This window comes from Chiloscyllium plagiosum, unplaced genomic scaffold (assembly GCF_037043375.1).
Source record: "Chiloscyllium plagiosum isolate Xiang-an unplaced genomic scaffold, Cpla_swu_hap1 HiC_scaffold_12, whole genome shotgun sequence".
NCBI classification, from domain to species: Eukaryota; Metazoa; Chordata; class Chondrichthyes; order Orectolobiformes; family Hemiscylliidae; genus Chiloscyllium; species Chiloscyllium plagiosum.
In genome coordinates, this window is record NW_028270150.1 from 23,253,430 (window position 1) to 23,275,393 (window position 21,964).

Here is a 21,964-nt window from a genome sequence, read left to right on the forward strand (position 1 = left end):
CACAGTGACCCTCAGGCTAAACCAACATCAGCCGTCTCACTCACTTTCTCCACTGAGAGAGCAGCTATGGATTATGCTGAATTTACTTACTTTACCTGTTAAAAAAGGCCAGTGGTTTTCTGCTTTCATGCATGGTTAGGTTCAGTCTGCAAGGCATTAACACACTAGCCACGCTAACTTATATTAAAAAAATCTTGGAACTGACAACTAGACTTCTCTGACCACTTGGGTTTATGACAGCCCATACACCGATAGTCATGCCAATAGGAACAAAACCAAGCACATTCCAAAAGACACAATACAGCAGCGCTTCACTGGAGGCTCCAAAGCACTGAGGACATCACCCAGAACGGGGATGAAATGTCTGCAAATTAACTTCCCAGCTTGGCGTACATACCCACAACTGTGGCAACTGGCACCCGAGCAACAAATCTTTACACAAACCTTGAAGAAATCAGAGTTAATATTTCAGGTCAATTGACCCTTCTCCAGAACTCTGAGGAAGGTCATCTGTCCTGAAGCATTAACTCTGATTTCTTTTCACTGATGCTGCTAGACCTGCTGAGCATTTCCAGCACTTTCTGTTTTCGTAACATCTTTTCTACATCTAATTTGTAAACTCCCTTTAGTATTTAAATACCTTAATTAAATCTCCTCTCATTCTTCAAAACTTCAGAGCGTAAAGGCCGAAATTGCTCAACTTCTCTTCATAAGATAAACCCCTCACCTCTGAAATCAATGGAGTGAACCTCCTCTGAACTTCCTCCAACATAACTACATCCCTCATCAAATAAGTGGGCTAAACTTGGACGCAGTACTCCCAGGTATGGACTGACTAATGCCTTGTACAGCTGCAATAACAACTTCCTACTTTTATACTCTATTCCTTTGGAAATAAATGTCAAAATTCCATTTGCCCTGGTATTACCTGCTGTATCAACATACAAGTTTTGTGCAATACGTGGATGGCTCCGAGATCTTGCTGCAAAAAAAGCACTCTGCAGTTTCTTTTCATTTGGATAATAACGTGTCTTTCTATTTCTCCAATCTAAATAGATAACCACCCACTTATCTACATTAAACTTCATCTGTTAAGTTTTGGTCCATTCACCCAACATATTTATACCCATGTGTAAATTTATGATTTCTTCACTGACCACTTGTCAATTTTTATTTGACTGTGTAACATTACCGTATACACACATGTATAGGTGGAATTTTGAAGATTTGTTTAAAATGTAAAATTGTGGGGTCAGCTCATACACGAGACATTGTTTTTGAGAGGATGAATATTTATCCACAAAATAGATATATGGGAAATTCATCATCCTGGCAGCCCCCTGGTCCCTGGTTCTGGTACATACCCTGTAAAATCGACATTTCGGGAAAAAGCCCTTCATTCCTGATGAAGGGCTTTTGCCCGAAATGTCGCTTTTACTGCTCCTCGGATACTGCCTGAACTGCTGTGCTTTTCCAGCACCTCTCTAACCTAGACTCTGGTTTCCAGCATCTGCAGTCATTGTTTTTACCAACATACCCTGTAATATGTTGGGGCGGTGGTAAACCGCGGGTAACTGAAACCGATTCCGCAGGTACGGCAGTCGCCCTGTACTGTCATACCATTACAGTAATTCTGAAACCCTGGAGTGGAGCGTGAAGACTGATGGACTGGTAGACCCGGAACTGAGTGGTACAGCCAACTTCAATATGCAGGTGGACTAGGTGAATAATGTTGCCGGTGGATCCAAAGAAAGGGAATTCATGGAATGCTTACAGGATGCCTTTTTAAAATAGCTTATGATGGAGCCCACAAGGGAGCAAGCAATCCTGGACTTAGTGCTATGTAATGAACCAGACATTATAAAAGACCTTAAATTAAGGGAACACTTAGAGGCAGTAATCATAATATGGTAGAGTTCAGTCTGCAATTTGAAAGAGAGAAGGCAAAATCGGATGTAATGGTGTTACAGTTAAATAAAGATAATTGGAGAGGCATGAGAGATGAACTGACAAAAATTGACTGGAAGCAGAGCCTAGTGGGGAAGACAGTAGAGCAACAATAGCAGGAGTTTCTGGGTGTAATTGAGGACACAGTACAGAGGGACATCCCAAAGAAAAGAAAGATTATCCGGGGAGGGGTGGAGGTTGAGAATTAGACAGTCATGGCTGACAAAGGAAGTCAGGAAATGTATCAAAGAAAAGGAGAGAGCCTATAAAGTGGCCAAGAGCACTGGGAAATCAGAAGATTGGGAAGACTACAAAAACAGAGGATAACAAAGAGAGAAATAAGAAAGGAGAAGATCAAATATGAGGGCAAGCAAGCCAGTAATATTAGAAAAGATAGTAAAAGTTTATTTCAATACATAGCAACTAGAGGGCATAGGTTTAGGGTGAGAGAGGAAAGATATAAAAGAGACCTAAGGGGCAACTTTTTCCACACAGAGGGCGGTAAGTGTATGGAATGAGCTGCCAGAGGAAGTGGTGGAGGCTGGTACAATTGCAACATTTAAGAGGCATTTGGATGGGTATATGAATAGGAAGAGTTTGGAGGGATATGGGCCGGGTGCTGGCAGGTGGGACAAGATTTGGTTGGGATATCTGGTTGGCATGGACGGGTTGGACCGAAGGGTCTATTTCCATGCTGTACATCTCTATGACTCTATGACTCTAAGAAACAAGTGAAAGGCAAAAGTAAAAATTGGGCCATTCCAAATTGATACAGGAAGGCTAGTGATGGGAGATAAGGAAATAGCTGAAAAACTTAATAAGCATTTTGCATCAGTCCTCACAATGGAAGACATGAGTAATATCCTAACAATTAAGGAGAGTCAAAGGGCAGAGTTGACTATGGTAGCCATTACAAAAGAGAAAGTGCTGGAAAAACTAAAAGGTCTAAAAATTGATAAATCTGCTGGCCCCAATGGGCTACATCCTAGAATTCCGAGGGACGTGACTGAGGAAATAGCGGAGGTGTTGGTTGTGATCTTTCAAAAGTCACTGGAATCAGGGAAAGTCCCAGATGATTGGAAAATCGCTGTTGTAACCCCCTTGTTCAAGAAAGGATCAAGACAAAAGATGGAAAATTATAGGCCGATTAGCCTAACCCCAGTTGTTGGTAAAATTCTAGAAATCATCATTAAGGATGAGATTTCTAAATTCTTGGAACTACAGGGTCAGATTAGAACAAGTCAGCATGGATTTAGTAAAGGTAAGTCAAGCCTGAGAAACCTGTTAGAATTCTTTGAAGAGGTAACAAGTAGGTTAAACCAGGGAAACACAGTGGATGTATCCATTTAGACTTCCAAAAGGCCTTTGATAAGATGCCTCATGAGAGGCTGCTGAGTAAGGTGAAGACCCATGGTGTTCAAGGTGAGCACCTGGCATGGATTGAGGATTGGCAGTCTGACAGAAGGCAGAGAGTTGGAATAAAAAGTTCTGCAGGATTCAGTGGTGGGGCCGCAGCTGTTCACTTTATATATTAATGATCTGGATCATGGCACTGGGGGCATTCTGGCAAAGTTTGCCAATGACATGATGTTAGCTGGACAGGCAGGTAGTTCTGAGGAGGTGGGGAGGCTGCAGAAAAATTTAGACAGTTTAGGAGATGAAATTCAATGTGAGCAAATGTGAGGTCTTGCACTTTGGAAAAATAGAATACAGGCATGAACTATTTTCTAAATGGTGAGAAAATTCATAAAGCCAAAGTACAAAGGGATCTGGGAGTGCTAGTCCAGGATTCTCTAAAGGTTAACTTGCAGTTGAGTCCATGATTAAGAAAGTAAATGTAATGTTGCCATTTATCTCAACTGGGTTGGAATATAAAAGCAGTGATGTGCTTCTGAGATTTTATAAAGGTCTAGTTAAACCCTATTTAGAATACTGTTTTGGGCCGCACACCTCAGGAAGGACATACTGCCACTAGAGCATGTCCAGTGGAGATTCACACAGATGATCCCTGGAATGGTAGGCCTGACATACGATGAACAGCTGAGGATCCTGGGATTGTATTCATTAGAGTTTAGAAGGTTGAGGGGAGATCTAATAGAAATTTACAAGATAATGCATGGCTTAGAAAGGACCGACTTTGGGAAGTTGATTCCGTTAGGTAGGAAGACTAGGACCCAAGAGCACAGCCTTAGAATTAGAGATGGTCAATTTAGAATGGAAATGAGGAGAGACTTCTTCAGCCAGAGAATGGTGGGCCTGTGGAATTCATTGCCATGGAGTGCAGTGGAGGTCAGGATGTTGAATGTCTTCAAGGCAGAGATTGATAAATTTTTGATCTCGCAAGGAATTAAGGGATGTTAGGAGAATGGAGTTGAAATGCCCATCAGCCATGATTATATGGTGGAGTGGACTCAATGGGCCAAATGGCCTTACTTCCACTCCTATGTTTTATGGTCTTATGGCCAGCAGAGTAGAGAGCCGGAGCGAAGTGCAATGTACAGGCACACTGACTCATAAATGTTGATCTGTAACTGTGAAGACCTAGGGTTAACTTACACATGAGATATATGGAAAATACAAGATTTTTGGCCAAAAATAAAGGGTCGACTTATACATGAGATCAATCAATGCATGAGTATATATGGTACTTAAATGATCCTTAGCCATGTGACATTTGCCCACTGATTAAACATTATTACATTTCCCTTGGTTGAAGATATAATATCACCAGTTGTTGAGAGTGTGTTGCTGGAAAATCACAGCAGGTCAGGCAGCATCCGAGGAGCAGGAAAATTGACGTTTCAGGCCGAAGCCCTTCATCCACTTCCGCTCCCTTTGTAAACGTCACTACTGACCCCATAACCACACCCATTCAAGCCACTGTCTCTGCCCCCACCTCAAACTCCAGCCCCACTCCAGGTGCTGGCCCCCAACCCACCTCGAATTCCAGCCCCACTCCAGGTCCTAGTCCCCATCCCTGCCGTGTCTTCACCATTCCCCCAGACTTCCCCCTCACTGAGGATGAAGGTTTAGTTTTCAGTAAAGGCCTCACCTTTATCCCTCTATGGTCCCAGATTAATGAATTTGACATATGCTGCGACCTTGAACATTTCTTCTGCCACCTCTACCTCTGTGCCTACTTGTACAACTAAGACACCTGCCTCCTACTGAGGACCCCTTCTCCGACCTCCAACACAGCCTATTCACCTGGACACCCCATTCTGGCCTGGACCCATCCTTGACCTCTCCATTTCAAAATGCCGGCGTGATATCAGCTGTTTCAACCTGTTCAACCACCTCACCCATTCCAACCTCTCGCCCTCACAATGCACAGCCCTCCACTCCAACTCCAACCTCACCATCAAACTAGCAGATAAAGGGGATGCAGTGGTAGTTTGGCCAGGCCCCAACTCAAAGACACCTCCTCCTACCACCCCCTCCACCATGACCTCACATCCCATCACAAAACCATCATCTCCCAGATCATACACAGCCTCATCACTTCAGGGGATCTCCCACCCACAGCTTCCAACCTCATAGTTCTGGAACCATGCATCACCCGATTCTACCTCCTACCAAGATCCAGAAGCCTGACTACCCTGGCTGACCCATCGTCCCAGCCTACTCTTGCCCCACCGATCTCATATCCACCTACCTCGATACTGTCCTATTCCCCCCGGTCCAGGAACTCCCACATAAGTTTGGGAAACTACCCATGCCCTCCACCTTCTCCAAGACTTCAATTTCCCTGGGGCCCAATGCCTCATCTTCACCATGGACGTCCAATCCCTCTACACGTCCATCTGCCATGACCAGAGTCTCCAAGCCCTCCATTTCTTCCTCTCCCGACGTCCCCACCAATACCCTTCCACTGACACTCTTATTTGTTTGGAAGAACCGATCTTCACCCTCAATAACTTCTCCTTCCAGTCCTCCCACTTCCAAAAAAAAAATCCTGATGAAGGGCTCTGGCCCGAAACATCAATGCTGCCTGACTTGCTGTGATTTTCCAGCAACATATTCTCAACTCTGATCTCCAGCATCTGCACACCTCACTCTCTCCCAGTATAATATCCCCAGCCCCAAATGAAATATGTGATTTGTTTTCTGTTTTATAGCAAGATTAATTAGTTAATTTATAAATCAAAGAACAAAAGAATAGGAAGATTTAAGGATAAGCATTGGGCAGTGAAAAGGTTATCTCAGATTGAAACAGGACCTTGATCAGATGGGCCAATGGACTGAGGAGTGGGTGATGGAATTTAATTTAGATAAATGTGAGGTGGTGCAGTTTGGAAAGGCAAATCAAACAGGCCTTGTATACGTAATGACAGGGCCTTGGGGAATGTTGCTGAACAAAGAGACCTTGGAGTGCAGATGCACAGTTCCCTGAAAGTTGAGTCGCAGTTAGAGAGGGTGGTGAAGAAGGTGTTTGGTATGCTTGCCTTCATTGGTCAGTGCATTGAGCATAGGAGTTGGGACGTCATGTTGCAGCTACACAGGATATTGGTAAGGCCACTTTTAAAATATTGCATTCAATTCTTTTCTACCCATTATAGGAAAGATATTGTTAAACTTGAAAGGGTTCAGAAAATATTTACAAGGATGTTGCCAGGGTTGGAGGATTTGAGCTATAGGGAAAGGCTGAATAGGCTGGGGACTTTTTCACCTGGAGTGTTGGAGGCTGAGGGGTGACTTTGAAGAAGTTTATGAAATCATGAGGTGAATAGCAAATGTCATTTTCCCAGGGTAGGGAAGTCCAAAACCAGAGGCCCTAGTTTTAAGGTAAGAGGGTAAAGATTTAAAGGGAACCTAAGGGGCAACATTTTCACACAGAGGGTGGTGCATATATGGAATGAACTGGCAGAGGAAGTGATGGAGGCTGGTACAATTACAGCATTTAAAAGGCATCTGGATGGGTACATGAATAGGAAGGTGAAATAACACCACTGAGGCTGGTAACCCATCACCAACTCACCCTCTATTTGGAAAGTCCTTGACACTGATCCAGCTCCCTCAGAGCCATTTCTCAGAGCCATCTCTCAGAGTGAACAGAACCTCTGACACTCCTGTTTATATTATCAGCCAGGACTCCCTGATTGGACCTGATTAACAGCCCCAATCACAGAACTCATATTCTATAAGGCCCACTTGGTTGATCTTGTTACAATCAATACTGAAGGGAGTTTAGAGCGATATTGGCCAAATGCTGGTAAATGGGACTAGATCAGTTTTGGATATCTGTTTGGCATGGACAAGTTGGAACTAAGGGTCTGTTTCCTTACTGTATAATTCTATGATTCTAAAAGCGATGCCTAAAAGAAAGTTATTTCTGTGATAGTTCCTCAGTAATAATGACAGATGAAACTCTAAGTATTTATCACCATTCGACACAATGATCAATGCAAGTAACTTTCTAACTCAAGTTTCCATGCTTTATATGACATTTTTCTTTACAACTTACAAGTTATAAAAACAATAAAGATCGAGTCAAACATAATTAATCACTGACTCCCACACACCATGACTGAAACAAAGCTTCAGGGCAATGGGGTTATGTACAGAGAGGAGTCTCAAAGATGCCTGACTCCCAGGAACAAAATATAGTATACAATAACATTACAGAACAATCTCGGTTATCCAAACATCAATTATCAGACTTTCGGATTATCCAAACAAGATCTCAAGATCCCTGCATGCATTTCAACTGAAGTGGGAAAATTCTATTCCTCATCCATTTAATGCATCATTTTGTAAATTTGAACAGGAACATAGATGCAAGTATGCTTTAATAAATAACTAACTTCAAATATATACTCGAGATATGATGTTAGAGTTAAGACTTACACTTTTTTATAAAAAGCTCTCTGATAATTATTTTCCTGAGGACAAAGGGTTGTGACTGTGGACACGCAAGAACAACATATGTGCAAGACCGAGCTGTGCGCTCTAATAGCAAGATTCCCTCTCAATGTTGAACTCGCTCCATTTTGCAAACCCAACAATTTTTTTCCTTAGCTCATTCTCCAGAGAATTAAGTCATTTCCATTGCTTTTTCTTCCTGTTATCCCGTGATGACGCATTATTTTCCAAACAAAAAGTAGTTCAATATCTTTCAGCTGACAAAAAAATGTAATGAAACTTTTTTTTTGACCGGGAAGAGGGAATCGTAGTGAGTCAGCACACATGAAAATAGGTAAAAGTGAGGACTACAGATGCTGGAAACCAGAGTTTAGATCAGAGTGATGCTGGAAAAGCACAGCAGGTCAGGCAGCATCCGAGGAGCAGGAAAATCGACATTCCTTGCAAAAGTCCTTCATCAGGAATAGAGGCAGGAAGCCTTCAGTGTGGAGAGATAAATGGGGGGGGGGGGGCCTGTGGAGAAAGTAACAAAGAGTGCAATAGGTGAATAGGGGTGGGGATGGAGGTGATATGTCAGATAGGAGGGTGGGGGAAGGTAGCAAAGAGTACAATAGATGAATGGGGGTAGGGATGAAGGTGATAGGTCAGAGGGGAGGATGGAGTGGATAGGTGGGAAGGGAGATCGGCAGGTAGGACAAGTCATGGGGACAGTGCTGAGCTGGAAGGTTGGAGCTGAGGTAAGGTGAGGGGAGGGGAAATGAGGAAACTGGTGAAGTCCACATTGATGCCCTGGGGTTGAAGTGTTCCGAGGCAGAAGATGAGGTGAAAATAAACAGGAGGAAGACTTGACGGGAAGAAACACGAGGAAAACATTACCCCCTTAAAAAAAATTGATGCGAGAACGGAAACTGAAGTCAGCGAAAAAATATTCCCTCCCTCTCATATCCCTGTAGTTTATGCCTCTCTCTCTCTCTCTCTCTCTGTCTCTAAGGGCTCAGCAGTCACTGAGGAGGGAGGGACAACACTTGGTTAGTCTGGATGGTGGGACAACACTGAACAGAAGGTTGCTGGCTGCTGTTGAGGAATGGGATAAAACTGAGGAAAATGTCAGTGAAACATTACACAGACTTCAGTCAAACTCGAGGCAAAAATTTTATTTGTAAAATATCATGAATTTTTAAGCAATATCCAATGTTTGTACATATTTTATCGATCGAATGAAATAAAAACTCTGTAAACATGCTTTTTTATGTAATTATGCTCAGAATGGCTTCCTTTGTTTACAATCAGATCGGTTATCCAATCAATAAGTAATCTGAACAAAATACTCTCGGTCCATGTCATTCAGATAATCAAGACTGTTCTGTACATAACATTCTGACATGTGATCTCCCTCCCTCCCTTTAATGTTTTTCTCTTACGTCCCTACTGTATCTCTTCCAACTTTGTGCTTGCCACTTACACTTCTCTTTCCCACCGTTTGTGTCTGTCTGTCTCTCTCCCTCTTGCCCATCTTTTCCAGTGTTCACCCATTAGGAAATTCCTGCCCTTACCTCTTCAATGGAAAGCCCATTTTCCCTCACAGGAAGGAGACCCTGCCTTCTCTCCCCAGGATTTCTAATGGAACTCATTCGCAGGGCAGGGAGGGACAGATACCATGCTTCCAAATTGGTAAGACCAAAGGGAGATGGATTAAAACTTAAAGACCAGGAAACCCCTTCTTGCACTGTGCTGGACCAGCGTTTCTCAGTATCAGCATCAGTCGCCTCTGTCACCAAAGGTTTTGGTGGAGAGAAACATCAAACAGGGTTCCAACTGGCCCTTTGCGGGAAGAGTCGCCTTGGCTGGAAAGCAACAGGATTGACTGCAACATTCCCACAATTGTCCAGTTCACAAATACCCTCATCTCATTTCCCCTCCTCGGACAAAAGCCAAAACGGAAAAGCAACCAAAAACAACTTAAAACTGAGCACCAAGGAGGCTTTGAGCTGGTCACACCAGAGCTTCCCATTTGAGCCACAGAGGAGACCATTCAACGTCATTTTCAGATTCACACAGAGTATCACCAAAACCCAAGCAATACCAGGCAGAAAAATCAAGCCACAGCTCACACACGAGTTACTGACCAGTTTTGGGAGACACCGGAGAATATCCAACATTTCCACAAGCAGCAATGTGATATCACCAAAGCATCTGTTTTGGTGATGTTGATTATGGGATATTGATTTTGATATTAGGGAGAACACCTCTGCTTTTGTTAAAGTTGCACACTGGAATTTTTCATGCCCACCCTCAAGGGCAAAAAGGGCCTTGATTGAACTTCTGACCCAAAAGGCCTACAGCAGTGCAACGCTCCCTGCTTTTGGCTGGTGGCCTGGATATTGTATTCAAATCTCTGGAGGGCTAGAGATGGAGAGGAGATCACAATCACTGAACACAATCGCATTTTTGTTGTTAAATCTATAATCTTCTGCAACCTAACAGTCCTCCACAGTATCTGCCCTTCTTTAATTTCAGCCTCACTGATTTTGATCTCACTCTTTGGCAATCATGTTGGATATTCACCATCTAACATGAGGGAACTTTATCCCTAATAGCCTCAGCGCATCTTCCACTGAAGTCCTCATCCATGGCTTTGTTCCATCTAGACTTGCCTATGCCATAGCCTCCCATATACAGCCATCCAGAAATCTTAGGTCATCCAAAGGTGGCACCTGTTGTAGCTCACATCAAATTCCACATCTCTCCAATATAGAACATAGAACATAGAACATAGAAGAATACAGCGCAGTACAGGCCCTTTGGCCCTCGATGTTGCGCCGATCCAAGCCCACCTAACCTATACTAACCCACTATCCTCCATATACCTATCCAATGCCCGCTTAAATGCCCATAAAGAGGGAGAGTCCACCACTGCTACTGGCAGGGCATTCCATGAACTTACAACTCGCTGAGTGAAGAACCTACCCCTAACTTCAGTCCTATATCTACCCCCCCTTAATTTAAAGCTATGCCCCCTTGTAATACCCGACTCCATACGCGGGAAAAGGTTCACACTGTCAACCCTATCTAACCCCCTAATCATCTTGTACACCTCAATCAAGTCACCCCTAAACCTTCTTTTCTCTAATGAAAACAGCCCCAAGTGTCTCAGTCTTTCCTCATACGATCTTCCTTCCATACCAGGCAACATCCTGGTAAACCTCCTCTGCACCCGTTCCAGTGCCTCCACATCCTTCCTATAGTATGGCGACCAAAACTGCACACAATATTCCAGATGCGGCCGCACCAGAGTCTTATACAACTGCATCATGACCTCAGGACTCCGGAACTCAATTCCTCTACCAATAAAAGCCAGTACGCCATATGCCTTCCTCACCGCACTATTTACCTGGGTGGCAACTTTCAGAGATCTGTGTACATGGACACCAAGATCCCTCTGCTCATCCACACTACCAAGTATCTGACCATTAGCCCAGTACCCCATCTTTTTGTTATTCTTCCCAAAGTGAATCACCTCACACTTAGCTACATTGAATTCCATTTGCCACCTTTCTGCCCAGCTCTGCAGCTTCTCTATATCCTGCTGTAACCTGCCACATCCTTCCTCACTGTCAACAACTCCTCCGACTTTCGTATCATCCGCAAACTTGCTCACCCAACTTTCTAACCCCTCTTCCAGGTCATTTATAAAAATGACAAACAGCAATGGTCCCAAAACAGATCCTTGCGGAACACCACTAGTGACGGCACTCCATGAAGAAACTTTGCCATCAACTACTACCCTCTGTCTTCTTCCATCCAGCCAATTCCTAATCCAAACCTCCAACTCACCCTCAATGCCATATCTCCGTATTTTCTGCAGTAGCCTACCATGGGGAACCTTATCAAACGCCTTACTAAAATCCATATACACCACATCTACCGCTTTCCCCTCATCAACCTCCTTCGTCACCTTTTCAAAGAATTCAATAAGGTTTGTGAGGCACGACCTGCCCTTCACAAAACCATGCTGACTATCCTTGATCACATTATTCCTATCCAGATGTGCATAAATCCTATCCCTTACAATTCTCTCTAAGACTTTGCCCACAACAGAAGTGAGACTCACCGGCCTATAGTTACTAGGGTTATCCCTACTCCCCTTCTTGAACAAGGGAACCACATTTGCCATCCTCCAGTCTTCTGGCACTACTCCTGTAGACAAAGAGGACATAAAAATCAAGGCCAATGGCTCTGCAATCTCCTCCCTTGCTTCCCAGAGAATCCTAAGATAAATGCCATCAGGCCCAGGGGACTTATCTATTTTCACCTTTTCCAGGATTTCCAACACCTCTTCTCTACATACCTCAAAGCCATCCATTCTACTTATTTGTGACTCAGTATTCACATCGACGACAATGCCCTGTTCCTGAGTAAATACTGAAGAAAAGTATTCATTCAGTGTCTCCCCAATCTCTTCTGCCTCCACATGCAACTTCCCACTACTATCCTTGACTGGACCTATTCCTACCCTAGTCATTCTTTTATTCCTAACATACCTATAGAAAGCCTTAGGGTTTTCCCTAATCCTACCGACTAAGGACCTTTCATGTCCCCTCCTTGCTGCTCTTAGCTCTCTCTTCAGGTCCTTCCTGGCTACCCTATAACTCTCAATCGCCCCAATTGAACCTTCACGTCTCATCTTGAGATAGGCCGCCCTCTTCCATTTAACAAGGGATTCCAATTCCTTATTAAACCACGGCTCCCTCGCACGACCCTTTCCTCCCTGCCTGACAGGTACATAATTATCAAGGACACTCAATAGTTGCTCCTTGAACAAGCTCCACATATCATCTGTTGATATGAACTGGCTCCCAGTCAAGGAAAGCCTCAATTTTAAAATTCTCATTCTTGTTGTTAAATCTGTAATCTTCTCCAGCCAAACAGTCCTCCATAGTATCTGCCCTTCTTTAATTCTTGCTTCACTGATTTTGATCTTACTCTTTGGCAGCCATGTTGGATTTTCAACATCCAACATTAGGGAAGTTTATCCTTACAAGGTGTCACAATTACTTTAGGTAAGGTGGGGAGATGCTTAACAGAAAGTAAATCAATATTTCAAAAGGTGTTGATGTCTGGAACCATTTCTGAATTGGTTTCTGGACCAAATGGAAGCTGCAGGAGCATTTGCAGCAGCCAGGATCAATTCAGTGATATTTTTGCAGCTTTACTGTGTAGTTATAGTGCTGACTTCGTATTAATGTAATGTGAAAACCTTGCAACATGGACACATATAAAACCCTACTATACAAGGTAAACTGACAGCACTGGTTCGGTGATTGTGATCTCCTCTCCGTCTCTGGCCCTCCAGAGATTTGAATGCAATATCCAGGCCACCAGCCTAAAGCAGGGCTAAGGGAGCGTTGCACTGCTGGAGGTCTTTTGGGTTAGAAGTTCAATCGAGGCCCATTTCGGCCTCTAGGGTGGGCATGAAAGATTCCAGGATGCAATTTTAAGAAGGCAGAGGTGTCCTCCCCAGTATCAAAGTCAATATTTATCCCATAATCAACATCACCAAAGCAGATTTCTGATGATATTGCATTGCCGCTTGTGGAAGGTTGGTCTGTACAGATTAATTGCTGTTTTTGACAATGTTGTGATTTGTTGTTGGGATAAGAGCAAGGTCAGCATTTATTGTTCATCCTTAATTGCCATAGAGGTGTTACAGCCATGTCAAGAGTGCATCATTTTCTATAAAACACTTTGAGACAACTTGAGGTCATGAAAGACACCACATTAATGCAAGTCTTTATCCTGCGCTTACTGAACAGCTGACCACCTCACTCCCCTTCCTGCTACACATGTCAGCTAATATAGTGAACAGGTCTCACTTTTCCACTGACTACCCATTCCCCTTCAAATCTGCTATCGTCGTTCATCTCCTTAAACTAAAAACAGTTCTTCACGCTTCCATTCCTGCAAACTACTGCCACATCCAACATATTGATGTAGGAACATACAAATTAGGAAGAGGAGTAGGACATTGGCCTCTTGAGCCTTCTCTCCGAGATCATGGCTGACCTGATTGTGTCCTGAGCTCCGTTTGCCCATTTACCCTAATAATCTTTGTCTTCTTATAGCCTCAGCTCATCTTCCACTGAAGTCCTCATCTATGGCTTTGTTCCGTCTAGACTTGACTATACCATAGCTTCCCATACACTGCCATCCAGAAATCTGAGGTCATCCAAAGGTGCCACCTGTTATAGTTCACATCAAATTCCACATCTCTCCAACATCTGCTGATGTGAACTAGCTCCCCGTCAAGGAAAGCCTCAATTTTAAAATTCTCATTCTTGTTGTTAAATCTGTAATCTTCTCCAGCCAAACAGTCCTTCACACTGTCTGCACTTCTTTAATTCTGGTGTCACTGAATTTGATCTCACACTTTGGCAGCCATGTCTTCAGCTGACAACAGCCCAAGCTCTGAAATCCTTCCTCCTTTTACCTCTTTTAATTCACTCCTAGGTTTTTGTCTCTTTGGCCCAGCCTTCAACATCTGTCCTAATACCGTCTTGTGTGGCTGATGTGTCAAATATTATTAGAAAATATTTGAAGCCCCTTGGGATGTTCTACTAAGCACAATAGGTACTAAAGAAATGCAATTGTTGTTTGCTGAGTTTTGTCTTTCTTTTTATGAAGGCGATAAGTGTAGACTTGACGTTCAGCAACAGAGGAAATTCAAAGCAAACTAATCCACATGTCACCGCTGTGTCAGCAGCTAGGATCTATACTGAGTGTCACAGAGGAATTTTGCAATCTACAACGCAAGTCATGGACAGCAGTAGATCTGATGAATTACTCTACAAGTGAAGCTGCTCCACAACTCTCAGTAATGAATGAGCTTGTCAGTTTTATAAGTGCGAGTATTCATCAGGCCTCACTATAAGTCAGGGTAATATTACACTTCAAACATTTGTAGGTAGAGCGCTTTCAGCTCCATTAAATTTAACACCAGCAATTGAATTTTGTCCAAGTTTGAGGAGCTAAATCTTTACCTCTGAGAGCTTAGGTAGAAGACTAACCTCCACTGAGGGGATTTAAGGAGGTGGAGAGACAGAGGAAAGCAATTGTAGAGCTGTGGAGCAAGGCAGCTGGAAACTGAGCATTTATCAACAGAGCTATGCAAGTAGGCAGAATTGGAGAAGTGTATATAATTGGAGATCAGAAGGAATAGTTACAGGAGTAACTATTCAGCCCATTGAGCCTGATTCAATCTACATGCTGTATATCCCTCAGTAAGTAAGGAAACAGTAGCTGTACACTGTGTTCCAGTAGTGGTCTCACCAACATCCTATACAACTGTAGCAAGGCATAAAATCAGAGACTCACACATCACAGAAACAGACCCTTCAGTCCAACCAATCTATGCCGAATATAATCCCAGACTAAACCAGTCCTACCTGTCTGCTCCTGGCTCATATCTCTCCAAACCGTTCCTATTCATGAATCCATCCAAATGTCTTTGAAATATTGTAATTGCATCTACATCCACCACTTCTTCAGGAAGTTTATTCCACATACTAATCAGCGTCTGTAAAAAACATTTGACCCTGATGTCTTTTTTTAAATCTCTCTCCTCTCACCTTAAAAAAGTGCCCTCTTGTCTTGAAATATTCCATCCGAGGGAAAAGACAACTACCATTAACTCTATCTATGCCTTTCATTATTTTATAAACTTCTATCAAGTCGCCTGACAACCTCCTACGCAGCGAAAAAAGTACTTACTTTATAACTGAAACTTTCCATACCCAGCAACAACCCGGTGAATCTGTTCTGATCCCTCTCCAGCTTAATCATATTCTTACTATAATTGAGCGATCAGACCGGACACAATATTCCAGAAGAGGCCTCACCAATGACCTGTACAACCTCAACATCTTTACTTTTATATTCCATCCACTTCATAATAAAGGCCAACATTCCATTTACCTTCCTAATCTGTACCAGCATGCTGTACCTGCACACTAACCATTTGTTTCACATACAAGGGCATCAGGTCCCTCTGTACTTCAACAAACTGTAGTCTCTCTCCAATTAATTTGCATTTCATGTTGCTATTTTTCCTACCAAAGTGGACAATTTTATATTATCTTGCATTACACCCCATCTGCCAGATTTTTGGCCACCCTCTTAAATTCTTTATCATACTTTGCAAACTGTTTCTTCTCTTCACAATTTGATTTCCTACCTATCTTGTATCATGAACAAATTTGGCTACAATACTGTTGGTCCATGTCACTTCAATAATAATCAATAATGCAGATAATGAATAGTTGAAGCCCAAGTACTGATCCTTGGAATATCCCATTAGTTACAGTTACTAGCCTGAAAATTGACACATTCCTGATGAAAGGCTTAGGCCCAAAACATTGACTCTCCTGCTCCTCAGATGCTGCCTGACCTGCTGGGCTTTTCCAATGCCACACTCTCCAACTCTGATCTCCAGAATCTGCAGTCCTCACTTTCTCTCAGCCTAAAAAAGCTTCACTTATCCTAAACATCTACTTCCCATTAGCAAATCAATCTATCCTCAATACACTCTAACGTACCAATCCAAGATCATTAGTTCTTTCCCATTTCATCTTTTAACCTATTTTCAGATGCACTTTAGCCAACTCTATTTTCATGCTCCTATTTAAGTTGAAAACATTAGTTCCAAACCCACATTTCTCACCCTCAAAATGAATGGGGTATCCCATCATGTTATGATCACTTTTACCGAAAGGATCCTTTAGGAACATTTAAAATAGTAGGCCATTCGACCTTTTCAGCCTGCTCCACCATTCAATGTGATCATGGCTGATCATCCAACTCAGTATCCTGTTCCACTTTCTCCTTATATCTTTTAATCCCTTTATCCCTAAGGACTATATCTAACTCCTTCTTGAAAGCATTCAATGTTTAGGCTTCAGCTACTTTTGTTGGTAGAGAATTTCACAGGCTCACCACTCCCAGGGTGAAGAAATTTACCATAAAGTCTTTAACTAGAGTCATAGAGTCATAGAGAAGTAGAGCACGGAAACAGACCCTTCGGTCCAACCCGTCCATGCCGACCAGATATCCCAACCCAATCTAGTCCCACCTGCCAGCACCCGGCCCATATCCCTCCAAGCCTTTCCTATTCATATACCCATCCAAATGCCTCTTAAATGTTGCAGTTGTACCAGCCTCCACCACTTCCTCTGGCAGTTCATTCCATACACATACTACGCTCTGTGTGAAAAAGTTTCCCCTTAGGTGTCTTTTATATCTTTCCCCTCTCACCTTAAACCTATGCCCTCTAGTTCTCGACTCCCCCACCCCAGGGAAAAGACTTTGCCTATTTACCCTATCCATGCCCCTCATAATTTTGTAAACCTCTATAAGGTCCCCCTCAGCCTCCACGCTCCAAGGAAAACAGCCCCAGCCTGTTCAGCCTCTCCCCATAGCTCAGATCCTCCAACCCAATCCAATCTCATTACATATTACCAGCTCTAAGGTAGTTCCCTGGTTGCAAACAAAACATGCTGATCTAAGAAGCTGTCTCTTATATATTCTATCAACACATTCTCTAAATTGCTGTTGCCAATTTGATTCGACTAATCTATGTGAAGATTATAATCTCCTAGATTATTGAAGCACCTTTTTATACATCTCATTTCTTCGTCATACATACTTTGTTCAATAGTGTAGCTCCTGTGAGAAAGATGGTAAAATAACCCCATTAATGACTCTCTTGCTTTGCTACCTGAACTGATTTGACATTTTGATAAAGGTGGGTTGAGCAATGAAGAAATTTATAGAGAAAGAAAGAAGTGAGGCCCTTGGGGAAGGAGGTTAGCACTCTCGCAATACATTTGGAGTCCCAGCTTGAACCAGGTAGAAAAATCAATCCCATTTTGATTTAATTCTTTCTCTTCAACCAGTTCAGTCTTTGGTCCTCAGAAAGATTCATTCGATTTTCCAAAAATTGACTTCCAACAATTCAATCAAATGTTTGCACTGTCTATCTGTCATTAAATCCCTATTTCCGCTTTAAAAATTGATTTATAACTTAATAAGCAATAGTTTTTCTATTTATACTTGCAGACTGACACGTCTTAAGTACTTTACACAATTAATTGTATTAAATGAGGTATCTAAAATATATAGATACTATTCCCATTCAAAGCAACAAGACCGAGGAGTACTAATTGAAGATATATTCCACCATGCAAAATAGTCATGCCTCAAAAGTGGGCATCCATGAGGTTCTGTGGATGATCAGCAGTGATGGAATTGTACAAAAAGGACAAATCAGGACAAATTTAACCGGGACAAACATTGCCCTATTGCTCTGCCGTTGATCATCACCAAAGTGGGAGGTGTACCCGAGAACTCTGTGGAAAACTAGAGAGGTAATTGCTGGGTCTCTTGCTGAGATATTTGTATCATCGATAGTCACAGGTGAGGTGCCAGAAGACTGGAGGTTGGCAAACGTAGTGCCATTGTTTAAGAAGAGCGGTAAAGACAAGCCAGGGAACTATAGACCGGTGAGCCTGACCTCAGTGGTGGGCAAGTTGTTGGAGGGAATCCTGAGGGACAGGATATACATGTATTTGGAAAGGCAAGGACTGATTAGGGATAGTCAACATGGCGTCGTATGTGGGAAATCGGAAAGATGTTGTGAAACTTGAAAGGGTTCAGAATAGAATTACAAGGATGTTGACAGGGTTGGAGGATCTGAGCTACAGGGAGAGGCTGAACAGGCTGGGGCTGTTTTCCCTGGAGCATCGGAGGCTGAGGGGTGGCCTTAGAGAGGTTTACAAAATTATGAGGAGCATGGATAGGATAAATAGACAAAGTATTTTCCCTGGGGCCGGGGAGTCCAGAACGAGAGGGCATAGGTTTAGAGTGAGAGAGGAAAGATATAAAAGAGCCCTAAGGGGCAACTTTTTCATGCAGAGGGTGGTACATGTATGGAATGAGCTGCCAGAGGAAGTGGAGGAGGCTGGTACAATTGTAACATTAAAGAGGTATTTGGATGGGTATATGAATAGGAAGGGTTTGGAGGGATATGGGCCGGGTGCTGGCAGGTGGGACTAGATTGGGTTGGGATATCTGGTCGGCATGGACGGGTTGGACCAAAGGGTCTGTTTCCATGCTGTACATCTCTATGACTCTAAGTAACAAAGAGGATTGATGAGGGCAGAGCAGTATGGACTTCAGTAAGGCGTTCGACAAGGTTCCCCATGGGAGACTGATTAGCCAGGTTAGATCTCATGGAATAAAGGGAGAACTAGCCATTTGGATTACAGAACTGGCTCAAAGGTAGAAGACAGAGGGTGTGGTGGAGGGTTGTTTTTCAGACTGGAGGCCTGTGACCAGTGGAGTGCCACAAGGATCGGTGCTGGTCCTCTACTTTTTTGTCATTTACATAAATGATTTGGATGCGAGCATAAGAGGTGCAGTTAGTAAGTTTGCAGGTGACACCAAAATTGGAGGTGTAGTGGACAGCGAAGAGGGTTACCTCAGATTACAACAGGATCTGGACCAGATGGGCCAATGGACTGAGAAGTGGCAGATGGAGTTTAATTCAGATAAATGCGAGGTGCTGCATTTTGGGAAAGCAAATATTAGCAGGACTTATACACTTAATGGTAAGGTCCTAAGGAATGTTGCTGAACAAAGAAACCTTGGAGTGCAGGTTCATAGCTCCTTGCAAGTGGAGTCGCAGGTAGATAGGATAGTGAAGAAGGTGTTTGGTATGCTTTCCTTTATTGGTCAGAGTATTGAGTACAGGAGTTGGGAGGTCATGTTGCGGCTGTACAGGACATTGGTTAGGCAACTGTTGGAATATTGTGTGAAATTCTATCGGAAAGACGTTGTGAAATTTGAAAGGGTTCAGGAAAGACTTTTACCAAGGATGTTGCCAGGTTTGGAGGATTTGAGCTATAGGGAGAGGTTGAATAGGCTGGGGCTGTTTTCCCTGGAGTGTCGGAGGCTGAGGGGGACCTTATAGAGGTTTACAAAATTATGAGGGGCATGGATAGGGTAAATAGGCAAAGTCTTTTCCCTGGGGTGGGGGAGTCGAGAACTAGAGGGCATAGGTTTAGGGTGAGAGGGGAAAGATATAAAAGACACCTAAGGGGAAACTTTTTCACACAGAGAGTAGTATGTGTATGGAACTGCCAGAGGAAGTGGTGGAGGCTGGTACAACTGCAACATTTAAGAGGCATTTGGATGGGTATATGAATAGGAAGGGCTTGGAGGGATATGGGCCGGGTGCTGGCAGATGGGACTAGATTGGGTTGGGATATCTGGTTGGCATGGACGTGTTAGACCGAAGGGTCTGTTTTCATGTTGTACATCTCTATGACTCTATGACTCTAAAGGAATGTCAAGAATGTTATCGAGCACAACTTATCAGGGAATGGTCAGCTCACTGACACTCAGTTTGGGTTTCACTAGAGCAACTCAGCACATCTCACATCCCTACCCAGTTTTGTAATGAGTTTCCATTCATATAACTAACCTGTTCCTTTGAAGCAGCCATGATTCAATCTGTCTCCACCACACTCTGACATGCAATGCCTTCCAGCTCCTAGCCACTGATGTATTGAAGCAGTTTTTGAATTATTCATGTATTAGGGTGTCACTGGTTCAGTTGTTATTATCCATCATTAAGTGCAGTGGAGATGGTGGTGCTGCAATGCCTTCTTGAACCACTGCAACTGTTGCCAACTAAGTGGCACCCACCGTGTTGCTAGGAAGATGATTCCAAGATTTTGATCCAGCCACAGTGCTCGAATGGCGATATTGTTCCAAGTTAATATGGTGTATGGCTTGGAGGGGAACTTGCAGGTGGGCTGCCTCCATGCAGTTTCTGCCCCTGTCAGTCACAGGTTTGGAAGGTACTATTGGTGAGTTGGTGCAGTGCATCAGGTATGACTGCCACTGTGCACCAGTGGTGAAAGGAAATGAATGTTGCAGGGGTTGGATAATGCCCCAGCTACTTTATCCTGATGGTGTGAAGATTCTTGAGACTTGTTGAGATTGAACACATCCAGGCAAGTAGTGAGTATTCCAACACACTCCTGGCTTGTGCCTTATCAATGATAGCGAAAGTGAGGACTGCAAATGCTGGAGATCAGAATCATGATTAGAGTGGTGCTGAAAAAGCACAGCAGGTCAGGCAGCATCCAAATAACAGGAAAATCAACGTTTCGGGCAAAAGCCCTTCATCAGGATGCTGCCTGACCTGCAGTGCTTTTCCAGCACTGCTCTAATCTTGACTCCCTTAACAATGATGGACAGGCACTCAGGAAACAAGAAGTGAGTTACTAACAGCAGAAGCTCTTGCCTTTGACCTGTTCTTGCTGGTCTACTTCAGTTTCTGTTGAATGCTAATCCTGTTGTTGTTGATCAACAATGCTGCTGATTTATTGGGTAGGAGTGTCATAGTGCTGACATTACTGAACAAGTAATCCAAAATCCACACTAATGCTCTGAGGACATGAGTTCAAATTGCACCACTGGAGATGATGAAATGTCAATCTGATTTTTAAAAATGCTGGCCCAATGGTGGCCATGTGACCACTTTTGATAGTTGTGAAAAATAAACCCATCCAGTTCACTAATTTCTTTTAGGCAAAGAAATCTCTTTTTTTTCCTTTGAGATAATAGGACTTCAGATGCTGAAAGGTCAGAGTCAATAAAGTGTGGAGGTGGAAAAGCACAGCAGGTCAAGCAGCAGAGGAACACAAGAGTCGATGTCTCAGGCAGGACCCTTCATCAGGACTGTTGTCCTTACCTGGTTTGGCCAACATGTGAGTCCAGCCTACAGTCATATGTGATGCTTAAGTGTTCTCTGAAATGCCCTAGCAAGCCACTCAGTTCAAGAGTAGTTAGGGATGGAAAATGGGCTGGCTGGGCCAATGACGCCACATTCCATGAGCTATTAATAAAAATGTCAGCAATAGTAATACCATTGATCATCAAGTTCTTAGGATACGTGTCAAAATTTAGTTTCCTGTTATTTTTCCAAAAATCAGACAAATTGAACAGCCTAAAGAAACCCTCATCACATCTGATTTAGTTTACACTTTAGATCTTTGTATGGTTGGGATGTTAATGTTAATGAAATGAATTGTGC

General features: G+C 43.1%; 1 protein-coding gene across 5 annotated transcripts in view; it reads right to left on the reverse strand.

The window, feature by feature from the left end:
* Nucleotides 1–21,964, reverse strand: part of LOC122555390 (immunoglobulin superfamily member 5-like) — a 91,133-nt gene that overhangs the window by 19,701 nt on the left and 49,468 nt on the right. The gene's annotated exons all lie outside the window — the stretch shown is intronic.